This window comes from Hemicordylus capensis, chromosome 3, assembly GCF_027244095.1.
Source record: "Hemicordylus capensis ecotype Gifberg chromosome 3, rHemCap1.1.pri, whole genome shotgun sequence".
Lineage (NCBI taxonomy): Eukaryota > Metazoa > Chordata > Lepidosauria > Squamata > Cordylidae > Hemicordylus > Hemicordylus capensis.
In genome coordinates this window covers 35670014-35683967 of record NC_069659.1, presented here as the reverse complement: position 1 = coordinate 35683967, position 13954 = coordinate 35670014, and the positions used below count along the sequence as shown (strand labels likewise).

General features: G+C 47.1%; 1 long non-coding RNA gene across 1 annotated transcript in view; it reads left to right on the top strand.

Annotated features, from left to right (window-relative positions):
* LOC128348812 (uncharacterized) overlaps positions 1-8248 on the top strand; it is a 45784-nt gene extending 37536 nt beyond the window's left edge. Inside the window, exon 3 of the long non-coding RNA XR_008318352.1 lies at positions 5191-8248. This is a non-coding gene — a long non-coding RNA (uncharacterized LOC128348812). The remainder of the gene's footprint in view (positions 1-5190) is intronic.
* Positions 8249-13954: the final 5706 nt, after the last annotated feature.

Below are 13954 nucleotides of genomic sequence, written 5' to 3'. Positions count from 1 at the left end.
AATCCATCCAAATTAAGGCCTCCCCTATTGTGGGCCCTGTTCTCTCTGGTAAATAACAGAACTTGTACACTATGACCACCTCCTCGCCAGGCAACCCTTTCATACTCCCAAGGAGTAGTGTCCACTCCGTGTGTCCAGTCGGTACCGTGTGGACAGACTGGGGATAGATCTTTACTCTCATTCAAGTTTCCTGGGTTTGGACCAGGGTAGTAGTGTATGCAGTTAGGCCACCATGGGGAATCACGGAAGAGGGCAGCCCCAATTATCAGCAACCCCAGGAAAGTAGGGTTGCTGGCCCAGGCAAAAGCAAACATGTGCCATTGGATGACCAGACTGGCAGAAGAACTCCTTGGACTGCTTCATTGCGGCAGTTGCCAAGACAGGGAAAGGTGTTGCTGGGGTACCCTTCCTCATGGCTTGCTTCTGTTGAGCAACACAGCTGGACAGCAGGAGCTGTCCGGCCCTCATGTGTGTCTCCATGGCCTTTCACTCTCATGAGAAGTGTGGTCCTCTGGAGAAGGGGAATCGTGACACAATATTAACAATTCAGCCTGATCCCTGTGTTCCCCAGGATGGTTCTTCTCATGAGTAATGTCATAGAGTGAGTGCTTGCTCCCAAGGGGGAGGGGTGGGCACCCCTTCCCCAACTTTGTTGTACAAAAAATAGAGCAGAGACATTTAATAATTCCTTGGTGGGGCTGTATTTTAAAGTCAACACTGGTTATCGCTGCCCTGCCATATCTTATATTTGCAGTGATCTAATCAGGTTGCCCAGTTAATGATGCCACCGTGACTGCCTTTGCTTGTGAACATACTGCTTGACTGATTCATTTTTGGTGACCAAAACGCATAGTGCCCATCTTGCCATCCCGTCCCTTGTGCAAACGGGGTAGGAGGGGGGAACAAGAGACACAGTGGAAAGCTGGTATCCCCCAATGTGACTTTTCCCTTTGACAGGCTGAGATGCTTGGGATAGAACAAGGTGGCATCCCTGTTGCCAAGCAACGGCTCAAGGAGTGCAGAGACAGGGGGCCGGTCAACTGCTCAGAGAGGTGGCCATTGAGAAGTGTGGCAGGCATGGAGCAGGCATGTTCCTGGGTGGGTCTGGGACACCCTCTTCGTAATTTCAGTTCCAGAAACAGCACAAAACTGAAGTTATTGTGGTGTCTGCGTTCGGACATAACGCTGCCACCCTCAAACCTCAGGTTGGAGCAACGAAATTCACTACAAACAGAAGGTTCAAATGGGAGTATGGCAAGGGAAACTGCAGGTCACTTTTGCTGTGAAACCACAGTTCCACGCATTCAAATGTACATATATGCCAACCTTGGCCCCATTCATCTCCAGTTTGGTGTCATGTGTGAATGGGCCCTTTGTCAGAAAATTAAGAAGGGGACAGGGTGAACTGGAGGCTTGGATCAAGAAAGTAGTTGTGAACAGGAGGGACTTCTCTGGATAAAGGAAAAGTGAGGCTTAGAGAGAGGCAGGGGACAGAATTGCTCTCTGGTAGGATGCCTATTACCTGTTCAGAAAAAGATCTGAAACTCCTGAGCGGAGAGGCAGGTCAAAGTGATCAAGATAGGCACCAAACACCTTTGTGGAAAAAGGGGTTTCTTCCTTGCCCCTTTGAGGCAAGAAAGAAGCTTAACTGTGTAACATCTTGAAACTATCTATAATGCTGTAAGCTACAGATTATAAGGAACAAAACATCTCCCTGAAATCACTCATCTGTAACCTTGTAACCATTCCACTTTTAAGTGCCTGTTATGGAAACCTTGTTATGGTTTTATCAAGGGATAAGAACATTATGAGGCGCTTCACACAATTGGTGTGAAGCGCCAGATGGGGTTTACACAGGAAACTCCCTGCACACTAGCAGTCGCTCATTGCTGGGCGGCTGGATCAGCCACCCAGATGAGCGTCTGCTCCAGTTGGGCACTCCCACGCCCGGCCACAGCTCTGTTGGGAACTCTGGGGGTTCAGGGGAAGGGGAGCACCACAGTGAGGCACCCTGGCCCCACGAACCGCAGGAAGGCAGCACGTGAGTGCACGGTGCCTCCCTGGGGGGCCCCCTCCCCTTTCCTCCCACCCCAGTGTGTCAGCCGTGGCTGCAAGCAGCTGTGGCTTATGAACACAATCAAATAAACAAGGTTAACAGAGCGCTTGCTCTGTTAACCTCACTTAGGGTGAGGGGAAGTTAGGCGGGCTAGCTGCCAGAGCTCACCCTCAAGCCCGGTGGATCTCACGATTGCTCAAAACTGGGCTAAGGGAGCCCAGCCCAGTTCAGAGCAATCATGGGAATAGCTTCTATATTTTCTCTTACATCACGAAAAGAGAGACGCCCCCCGCCCCAAGCTAGTACACAGACAAAGTGGGGGGAAGTGGATTTCTGATCTAAGTTCCTTCGAGATTAGATCTGAGTGGTGGCAGCCAAGACACCTAGAAGCAGAGAGAATCCTCACAGGTGTTGTTTAAGCACAACTGTGATGGTTGGAGGTGCCACGGTTTTCAAAAAAGAGGAAAGAGAAACAAATAGTTGATGTGGTTTTTAGTGTCTCCTGCTTCTGTGTACATTGTTCTTGCTTCTTAATTAATGGCCCCGTTTGCACAATCATTTGAATCTAGAACATAAGAACATCCCTGCTGGAACAGGCTCAAGGCCCATCTAGTCTAGCATCCTGTTTCACACAGTGGCCCACCAGATGCCACTGGAAGCCTACAGGCAGGAATTGAGGACATGCCCTCTATCCTGCTGTTGTTATTCCTGCTGTAAATCTAGGTACCAACATTAGTGTGATTGTGTGAGCCCAGGTTAAGGTGGGAGTCTCAGATTCATCTTGGGTCATCAACCACTTTGGCATAGGTTCACACAATCACACAAATGGCAACCCACATTAGACCTTTAATTAGACTTTTAAATTTTAATGTGTTTTTATCTATTATGATTTTTATCTTTTTATGAATTTTAAATGTTTTATATTATATGTTATGTTTTAATTCTGTATACCACCGTGAGATTTTTGTACTAGGTGGTATATAAATTAAATGAATGAATGAATGAATGAATGAATGTGTCTTAACAGTACAATTGTGGTTCAATTGTGTGAACCAGGGCAATCACTCCCTAAAATTTCCAACCACTACAGCCTTCCCCTTTGATGGCATGGTTGTAATACTGTGCACAATGTTTCTGTGAGTAAACCCGATTTAATACAGTGGGACTTACTTCTGAGTATACATGCATAGCTTGTACCAAGACCACCTTTTCTCCTTTTTAAAAGATGTTGAGGCGGGTCCCATGATCAGTGAGACCCACTTGTCCAGGAAGCCCTGCTGGGGCAGCCGGATCAGCCGTCCACACGTGACGGAGACGGAGTGGACTGGGGAGTTCGGGGGGGGTGGCCCCAGGAAGCTCCAGCATGCCCTGCGCAAGCACGCAGAGCATGCTGGAGAGACCCCCAAGCCGGGAGGCTGCTTTTGAGCCTCCCAGATGGGGGTCTACTTATGAGTAGCTGTGGTGTGGAGCCGCACCACGGCAACTCACGAGCCAAAAACCCGGGTTTAAGGGGAGGGTTACTTGAGAGGGTTACCCGCTCAGGAACCACTGGGCTCGCAGCCGAGCCTGGTGGTTCACACGATATGCAAAAATCGGGCTAGCCTCCCTTAGCCCGATTTTTGCAGACCGTGTGAATAGCCTCTATGGTTAATTGACACTCTTCTGGTTGTTGGTGGAGGAGAAAAATAAGTGATGTCATGCTAAAATAACTATCTAGACTGCAACGAAAAATCTCTAAAACACTTATAACCCTTTCATTCTCTTGGAGAATGGAATGGGAATTCAAGGATGGGGACCCTTTCTGAGGACATGATGATGCTTACCAAATTGTAAACTAGTTTGTTCAGGGTTTTCTGTGTTGCATTAATAAGGTAAATAAAGTAACAATGTTAATCACTACCTCCCCAACTGGGTAGTTGGGCAGGAAGGCTATGCCAATTTATATTCCCCCCAGATGATCAACAGATTTCTTCTGGGAGTGCCTCTTGTGCCCCCAGATTATCTGCGCTGCTGTAAGCAGTGTGGATATCCCACAGTGCACTGCATGATGCATACACATTGGGGGATACCCTCGTGAAACCTCCGTGCAAGCAGCCTGAGTGCACACATGGTCCTGGTGCCAGGGTAAAGGGCACACTTGCACCCTTAACCTTGGTTAAAATCTGGGCTTAAAAGTGGGGTTGGACGGGTGGGATTGTGTGCAGCCTAACCGCAGTCTGGGTTAGGCTGCTCATGAGAAGAGCCTTAATGTGTATCAAAATCCTCGATCCCCTAATAATGTTCTTTGCCAAATCTTTGCTCCCCAAATTATTTGTTCTAGAATCACCCCTGCCCCTCGCTAATATCAATACATTCACTACATGGATAACTGACCTTCCACTTTATTTTCTCTTGCACTTCTAGCTCATATATTTAGAAGTTTTGTTTGAAAGAGTGAAACCAGAAAAGCTTGCCTCTCAGGGTCCAGGGTGACATGACTGCATAGTTTACTATGCCTTGTAATATGTATGTCGTGTGCACATAACACATTAGCAAGCAATAAATCTTATCTCTCTCATTCATACTTGCCATGGAGATCAGATTATGAGAGGTTAAACCATTAGACAAATGCTAATGCACCCTGGGCCTGGAGCTCGTCGAACAGAACCTGCAGCAGCTGTCATCCTAATTAAGCCAGATGTGTGTTAAGTTTAAATGGACCTCCCAGGAGGAACAATAACAGATTTCAAATCCTAGGAGAGCTTAGAGTACCAGGGGGGTATAATGTTTCTGAAGGGAACATCACACCAGCCTGGCAATTTCTCTGCTCATTAGTACCATCCTGATTATACTCTACTGATACTCAATTTGGGGGGAGAAAGGGAGGGGCCTTCCCAGATGGTGATTTTACTTCACTTAACCACAGGAAGGGTGTGTGTGTGCTTATACATCAGGGGGATTTAAGTTGAAGTCCGTGCAAGACATCAAGGTGCCCTCCATACACAAATTGGATTGATTTTCCCCTGTGCATTGGAACTTAGGCTGCATTATCTCTGTGCGAAAAAGTTCCACTTTTTACGGTGCCTTTTTTTGGATACTTCTATGTATCCTGCCTTTTCTTAAAGCCTCACTTTTCTTTTTAATTTTTATAATAGATTTACTCAGTGGTCCTGCGGAAGATTGACTGCCGAAATGAGGAGCTAGTCACCCACTTATCTCGTTGATCTTCTGCAAGATTGATGGCCTGAAGGGGAAGCAAAAAAAGAAAAAAGAAAAGGAACCCAGATAAATCTATCCAAACTCAAAACTCAGGAAAAGAGTGCAGTGGCACACAGAGGGCATAGGCAGCCCATGTTCAGGCTGCCTGCCCCAATCCGACAGTGCCCCCCTTCCTGCTGCCCCTTCTTTTTCCTTCACCACATGGCGGGAGCCCCTTTTCTCTCTGCAGTGTCTGTCAGTGGCGGCAGCAGCGGTAGCGGCAGTCTTCCTGAGAGAGCAGCCAAGGATAGGCTGCCCTGCCCGTGCCACTCAACCCCTACTGCCCCCACCACACATGACGGGAAGAGAAGGGGTGCCCCACACATGCAGCAGGAAAAAGGAGGTACATATGTGTACATATGTGTATCGAGAGGAAGCAGTTTATGCAAGTGCACCCAAGAGTCAGCCAGGGAAGGGAATGTGCAATCGGGGCCTAGATGTGCCCCTCTCCCAAGTGTAACACAATATCAGAATGGAACCTGCATGTGTGAAGAGGTGGGGGCAGCTGAGCAGAGGGGGCAGGGCAGCCTACCCTGGGCTGCTCCCTCAGGTGGGCTGCTGCTGTTTCCACCCCTGCTGCTGCAGCCCCCCCTACCATGATTGGTGGGGAGAAAAGGGGTGGCGGGTGCCGCTGTCAAGTGCTAGATAACAGCTGTGCCCCAGGAATAGTGCCACCTGCTGGCTGGCAATCAATGGAATTTTTACTGCAGGCTTTACAATGGTGGGGGGAGTGTTAATGTGGCTGGGCTGGCAAGTCCCATTTCAAACTGGTTTTCGGGCGGGCTATGGGGTGGAGACTGCCTTGGTCGGCCTGATGGTTGATCTCCAATTGGCAATTGACAGAGGAAGTGTGACTCTGTTGGTCCTTTTGGACTTCTCAGCGGCTTTTGATACTATCCACCATAGTATCCTTCTAGAACGTCTGAGAGGGTTGGGGGTGGGAGGCACTGTTTTACAGTGGTTCCATTCCTACCTCTCAGATAGATTCCAGATGGTGTCGATTGGAGACTGTTGCTCTTCGAGATCTGAGCTTAAGCATGGTGTCCCTCAAGGCTCCATACTTTCTCCAATGCTTTTTAACATCTACATGAAAACGCTGGGAGAGATCATCAGGGGATTTGGAGCTGGATGTTACCAGTACGCTGATGACACCCAGATCTACTTCTCCATGCCAACTTCTTCAGGAGCTGGCATATCCTCTCTAAATGCCTGCCTGGAAGCAGTAATGGGCTGGATGAGGGAGAATAAACTGAAGCTAAATCCAGATAAGACAGAGGTACTTATTGTGCGGGGTCAGAACTCCAGAGACGATTTTGATCTACCTGTTCTAGATGGGGGTCACACTTCCCCAAAAGGAACAGGTTCACAGTCTGGGAGTACTTCTGGATTCACACCTCCATGGTTTCTCAGGTTGAGGCGGTGGCCAGGGGTGCTTTCTATCAGCTCCGGCTGATACACCAGCTGCGCCCATTTCTCGAGATCAATGACCTCAAAACTGTGGTACATCTGTTGGTAACCTCCAAACTGGACTTTTGTAATGCACTCTACATGGGGCTGCCTTTGTATGTAGTCTGGAAACTTCAGTTGGTTCAGAATGTGGTAGCCAGGTTGGTCTCTGCGTCATCTCGGATAGACCATGTTACTTCTTTACTGATGGAGTTACACTGGCTGCCAATAGGTTTCCAGACAAAATACAAAGTGCTAGTTATGACTTACAAAGCCCTAAACGGCTTAGGCCCTGGGTATCTAAGAGAGCGTCTTCTTCATTACAAGCCCCACCGCCCATTGAGGTCATCTGAGGAGATCCGTCTCCAGTTACCGCCAACTCGTTTGGTGGCTACACAGAGATGGGCCTTCTTGGTCGCTGCCCTGAGATTGTGGAATACACTCCCAGCTGAGATACAATCCTCCCCATCTCTGGCAATTTTCAAAAAACACCTGAAAACCCATCTCTTCACCCAAGCTCACTCAGTATCCTAAATGTTGGGGTTTTTAAACTCTGGTTCGAATTCGAAAGATCGAAAGAACGGAAATTGAAATACATTTTCATGGGCCCAGTTGAAAATTTTCAGACACACACCATGCATGCACAGTTAGGAAAGAGGAGGAGTGGTGCCTCGCCTCCTCTAGAAAGCCATTGGCCAGAAGGGGCCAGAGAAAGACTGGGGAGCAAGCGGTTTGAATGGTGCATAGTAGGGGGAAATGCAAGGAATGGAGATGAAGCCTATTAAAACAAAACTGATGTGATGTGATGCCCCTAGGTTTCTCCAAGTTATCTTTACTGAGCTTATATGCAGCCAATATATACCCTCATAATTCACTTTACTTTACCCCACTTAATCCTGCAGTAAAGCCCGCCATCTGGGAAAGGCCAGGGTCTTTCATGAGTCCAGAAAGAGCTGCACCGACATTCATTTCCAGCTGATCTATTCAATGATGATATTTACCCTAATATTGCTCTCGCATTTTAAAATTTTATTGGTTTCTACAATATCTTAACAGTCAAATTACATTTAATTAAGTAAATATTGACTTCCCGCTCACGAGTCTGCGTGGTTCATATTAGCTCTACAAATCTACCATTGCTATATCCATATTTGAAAAATAGTTCTTCAAATAAAGTAAGAATGGCTCCCAATCTTCTTTGAAACATTCCAAGTTTTCATCCCTTATGAGTGCTGTAAGTTTTGCCGTCTCAGCATATTCCAAAATTTTTATCAACCAATCTTCTTTTGAGGGCATTTTATTATCTTTCCATTTCTGCGCATATACTATTCTAGCCACCGTGGTTGCATACATAAAAAATGTTAAGTTTCTTCTAGAGAACTCTCCTTGCGTTATTCCCAGTAGGAAGGATTCTGGTCTCTTAGGAAATGTCATTTTAAAAATTTTCTTCAACTCATTATATATCATATCCCAAAAGGCCTTTGCTTTCCCGCATGACCACCACATATGAAAAAAGCTTGTCCACATTTCCAACATTTGTTTGGAACATTTTTATACATTAATGCTAATTTTTTCGGTGTCAAATAGCACTTGTACATCATCTTATAATAATTTTCTTTTAGAGTATAACATGCAGTGAACTTTAAATCAGTTTTCCAATCTTAATATTGCTCTCAGTTTATTTAATGTCCCCACTTTAACCACATAGCTCCTTTTAAAAGTGACACTTAAGCAATGCCAGCTTAAGTGCTAGCATTAAATGCCAACCTCTTAAGAGTCTCTGTGTTGATCATAAAGTGATTAAGAGCATGTTAAATAAGCTTTTTGATATTAACAGTCAAATAAAAGCCACGGGACTGGGATATAAATATTCAGAAGTTGTGAGCATGGAGTGTGCAATAAGGTAAATAACACAGTGGTGGTGGTGGTGGTGGTGATGTTTTTCCCCCCAAAGAGGAAAAATAGGAAATGAATAAGGATCAATCTCCTGTCACAAGAGCAGAGAGTGTTAAAAGATTGACAACTCCATGAATTGGGGGGCTTTGGAGGAAAATGCATAGGAGGAATGAGTTTGCCTCCTTCCTACCCAAGTGTTGTGGTCCTGATCGGGGAGAGGCTGTAGCTCAGTCCCAGGTTCAAATCCCGTCATCTCCAGGTCAATCTGAGAAAGACTCCTGCCTGAAATGTCGGAGAGTTGCTGCCAGTAGGTGTAACCAGGGCTGCTCAACTTCGGCCCTCCTGCAGATGTCAGCCTACAACTCCCATAATCCCTGGCTATTGGCCACTGTGTTATGGTCCAGGCCTGATTTATATACTAAATATGCTCATTAGCTAGCATACAAAATTAGGCCTGGCTCATAGTGTCACCAAGTGACCAAGTTCTTTTATATGGTGACCATGTAGGATCTGGGCGCATGGAAGAAAGGAGATCAAACCAATCCTCAAAGATTCAATGGGCTTTATTGAGTATAAAAGAATAACAACATCAATTCTAGTTGAGCAGAAAGCAGAACACTCTATCAATATTACCAACAGTATTTAAACAGAACATCCTAGCCAGTACCAATATTCAACCAGTGTTCCTAACTACCATATGTGTGTGTATTAAATCTTCCTAGAGCCTAATACAATTCACATATAGACATAAAAGGGTGGGGGGGGGGTAAGGAAGGCTGAGGGCTGGCATGGTTTGGGGGAGATCAGGAATTAGTAAAGGGAAAAGGGGGGGAGGAGAAGAAGGGGGAAGGGATGAGGGGATCCAAGGCTTGTAAAGGCAGCATATTACCAGGATCAGAGAGACTTGAGAGTGGTGGATCTCTTCCGCTGAAGGAGCGAGGCTCTTGGCTGAGACAGGAGTTTTAGCAGTTGCTCAGATCACGGCTGAGAGTCAGAGCACCATGGCTGGGGAAGTCTTGACTTCTCACTGCACAGTAGAAGTCACAGACAGCTCCTGTCCATGGACAGAGTTCCTGCTTGTTGCCCTGCGGCTTACCAGCAAACTCTGGGGTTGCGTGTGAGCAGATCTTGCATGTAGGCACAAGATGCTCGTAGGCACAAGACTGCCTGTAGGAGACAGTTCCTGTCCATGGACAGAGTTCCTGCTTCTAGCCCCGCGGCTTAGCAGCAAACTCTGGCATTGCTTGTGAGCAGATCTTGCTTGTAGGCACAAGATTGCTAACTCTCTGTCCAGTAGCCTCATTCTTTATAGTTGTATTTTCCTTTGATCTCTCATAGAGTCTATTCAAATCTCATCTTTTCCTGGGTCCCCAAAAAAGGGTGACAATGCTGTTACCTTTTGGACAATGTCTCTTAATTATTCAGGATATTGGTCAGTCCAGAGAAATCTGAATCTCATCTTCTGTAAGCTGTGAGCTTAGAAAGGGAGGGGGGGAACATTGCCCAAGGCAATTCTGCATCTCTGAGCTGCAAATGGGCATCTCCCAGATTTGCCAGCCTGATTCCCAAAAAGGTGTTAGTAAAAGGACTAAATCTACAGGTGTTCTCCTAGGGTGGAATTTCTATAGACAGCAACTGAGTAATCCCCTTTGGGCATAGCAGAGCCATCATTGACAAAGATTAACATAGATTTCTTGCAACAGGAAAGGGGAGATCAGCCCCTGGCCTCTTCCACAGACATTATCTGATAGTGAGTTACATTTTAGCATACTGATTAGCTCAGGCCTAGCTTTTGTGCTTCCTTGAGTAGCCATTTCACAATACAATGCTGGATTGCCTCCTCCTTCACAGAGCAGTTGACCTGGGTGTCAGTTCACCTTGAGTCCAGGCATTGATTGAACTCTTAATATAAAATGAAATCAGACACAGGCCTGAATTCCACATACTTCTGAGTTGGTACTTTTAAGTCTAACGTTGGGGTACATGTGCCCGTACATGGGCCCCAACAACTGTGGCTGGAAATTATGGGAGCTGTAGTTCAAAAACAGCTGGGGGGCCAAAGTTGAGCAGGGCGCTTTCCAGACTAGCTGCTGGAACAGCAGCAACATTTCTCCGTTCGGGCAAGTCACATTTGGAACAGTATCGCAGCAACTAACAACCTGAAGAGACAGCGAATTTTCACGACGGATGTATGATGTCCTTGCTCTATTTCGCAGTGATTAGATTTGCAACAAGGCATTGGAAATGTGAATGGCACCCTGCTGTCTGTGTAGGGTCTAGGAGTGTGCATGGATCCGGGAGCTGCGGTTCGGCACTGGGGTGAGGGGGTTCCATTAAGGGCGGTGGGGGGGGGAGCTTTACTTACCCCTCCCGCGCTTTCCACCTTTTGAACCGTAAATATTGAAGAAATCCGGGCGGCAGGATCCCTCGCCGCCCGCTTCAATTCAAGACGATGGCGCCTCCCTGTTAAAGAAATCGGGCGGCAGGATACTTCCTTGCCGCCCCCTTGAAGCCCCCTGCTGCTGCCGCCCCCTTTTGCCCCCTTAAATCTCACCCGGACCTGACCACGCTCTCTACAAGTGGGCGGGCGGCAGCGGGATGTACTCCCGCTCGCCCGCCCCCTTCTCTGCCGTCTGCAGAAGTGTTTAGGAAGCCTTCTGCACGCGCACGTGCAGAAGGCTTCCCGAAGACTTGCAGGACGGACGCCAGACAAGGAGAAGGGGGCGGGCGAGCGGGAGTACATCCTGCTGCCGCCTGCCCGTTTGTAGAGAGCGCGGTCGGGTCCGGGCAAGATTTAAGGGGGTGAAAGGGGGCGAAAGGGGGCGGCAGCAGCAGGGGGCTTCCGGGGGCGGCAGGGAAGTATCCTGCTGCCCGATTTCTTTAACAGGGAGGCGCCATCATCTTGAATTGAAGCGGGCGGCGAGGGATCCTGCCGCCCGGATTTCTTCAATATTTACGGTTCAAAAGGTGGAAAGCGCGGGAGGGGTAAGTAAAGCCCCCCCCCGCCACCCTTAATGGAACCCCCTCACCCCAGTGCCGAACCAAAACCATCCCATGTCCAGACTGGTTCGGAGGCCAGTAGAATGGCCTCCGAACCGGTCCGTGCACATTCCTAGTAGGGTCTGTGGTAGCACAACGCAGGAAGTGTGGAAGCACACTTCCAAGATACGTCCTGACCCTGTTTTAGGGTCTAGTCTGGAAAGCGCCCAGGCCTGCCTGGTATAGACAATACTGAGCTAAATGGACCAATGGTCTGACTCGGTATAAGGCAGCTTTCTATGCTTCTGTGTGGGACCTCCACAATTGCTTTTTATTAAAGAATCATGTCAGCCACCCATTTTATATTCCTCTGTTGTTTTGTCATGGTTTCTTATTTTTGTGAGCCACTCACAAAAATTGTATTGCACTGGACTGGGAAGGAAGGGAGAGAAAGAGAAAGAAATCTAGGCATATCAGGGTTGGAAGCCTTCACAGTTTTAACTACACCTTCATCTTCTTCACAGTATTTAGTAAAAGGCTGACTTTAGATTTTTGTGGTTTTCAGTATTGTTGGCATTTTAAAGTTCAGCAATGTTTATCTTCACTTACCAGCTGTATCATTCCATAATGCCTGAATTCTGCTCTTGGAGCAGAGAGGGAATGTTTTTATTTGCAAGTGCATTAAAGGCTAAAGTGGTATTAAATAAAACTGTTCAGACATCCAACAATACTCAGTTAAAAGAAATGCCTGTAATCTCTTTGAACAAATTGTACATAGGAGAAAAAATAAGGACAAAAAGCTCAGATTGGGCTCCTAATTCTTCTTCTTCTTCTTCTTCTTCTTCTTCTTCTTCTTCTTCTTCTTCTTCTTCTTCTTCTTCTTCTTCTCCTCCTCCTCCTCCTCCTCCTCCTCCTCCTCCTCCTCCTCCTCCTCCTCCTCCTCCTCCTCCTCCTCCACCTCCTCCTCCTCCTCCTCCTCCTCCTTCACTGATTTCACAAATGCTAATTGTATTTCGGAATCACAAATGCTTAAACAGTATCCCCCCCCGCCGCCGCCACCATGTGTCAATTGCAAGCATTGGATTACAACTTAAGTTTTATCGATGTTTTATGACATGCAGCTGCTTTTGCCATTTGAGGGCAACAATGAATGACATTTAGGCTCTGTCTGCCAGAGCCTGTTGGTCTTGAGGTCTAGAGGTGGCCACCTCTTCTTCAGCTCACTGAACACAGATGAAACTGCCTTATCCTGATAAAAGTGCTTGTTTTGGAACGAACTGAAGCTCAAGTGTGTAAATAGGAAAGCATTGGTCATTATGGATATACACCAATATAGAGTTGAGTCAGGGGTGGAGCCACCATTGAGTGGCAGGGTTCAAAGAACCAGGGCCGCCAATGAAAAAGGCTTTTTGAGCCCCCATTGTGCATGATGTCATGCGCAGAGGGGGCATGGCCTGGTAGCCAGAAGGCCCACCCCAGTCCTCCTGGTATCATTTCCAGGCAGCATTTGGGTGTTCTCGGGCTCTGGAGATTTATTTATTTTATTTTATTGCTAAATTTATACCCAGCCTTTCATTAAGAAAATCTCAAGGCAGCTCACAATAAAATTTAAAAACAAGATTATAAAAAAGACACATTAAAATATTGAGCTAAAAATATAAAAACAAACCTGATTTTAAAAAATTAAATTAAAACACAAGCATAAAAACAGTACAAAATACAAGCAGCAGCAGCGGACACACTCATATAAAAGCCTGGGTAAAAAGCCACGATTTGACATGCTTTCTAAAAACTGTGAGGGAGACTGAGGAGCGGATAACCACTTGGAGAGCATTCCAGAGTCTGGGGGCAGCAACAGAGAAGGCCCTGTCCCGAGTGCACGACAGCCGGGCCTCTCTCATTGTCGGCACCTGGAGCAGAGCCCCCTCAGATGACCTCAGATGATCCTCAAGCAAGCTCTCTCAGTATCATTTCCAGGCAACATTTGCTGCCTGGATGCATTTATTTCTCTTCCTCTCCCTAGCTGGCAGCAAATGAGTTTGGGATAGCTCGCTTGGGGTTCATCCAGAGTGTAGGCATGCCCCTTTTGTATGTGCTTTCACTTGGGCGTGCTGCCCTGGTTCCGGAAAGCCCCAAGCAAGCTCTTCCGAGCTGATTTCCAGCCAGCACTTGCTGGCTGACCGTGTTTATTTTCCTTCCTCTCCCTCCAGCGAGGGAGAGGAAGGGAAATAAATGCATCCAGGCAGCAAACGCTGCCCAGAAATGATATTGGGAGAGCTTGCAAGGAGGTCTTCAGAGCCCGGGAACACCCACATGCATGTAATGTCACACACATGGGGC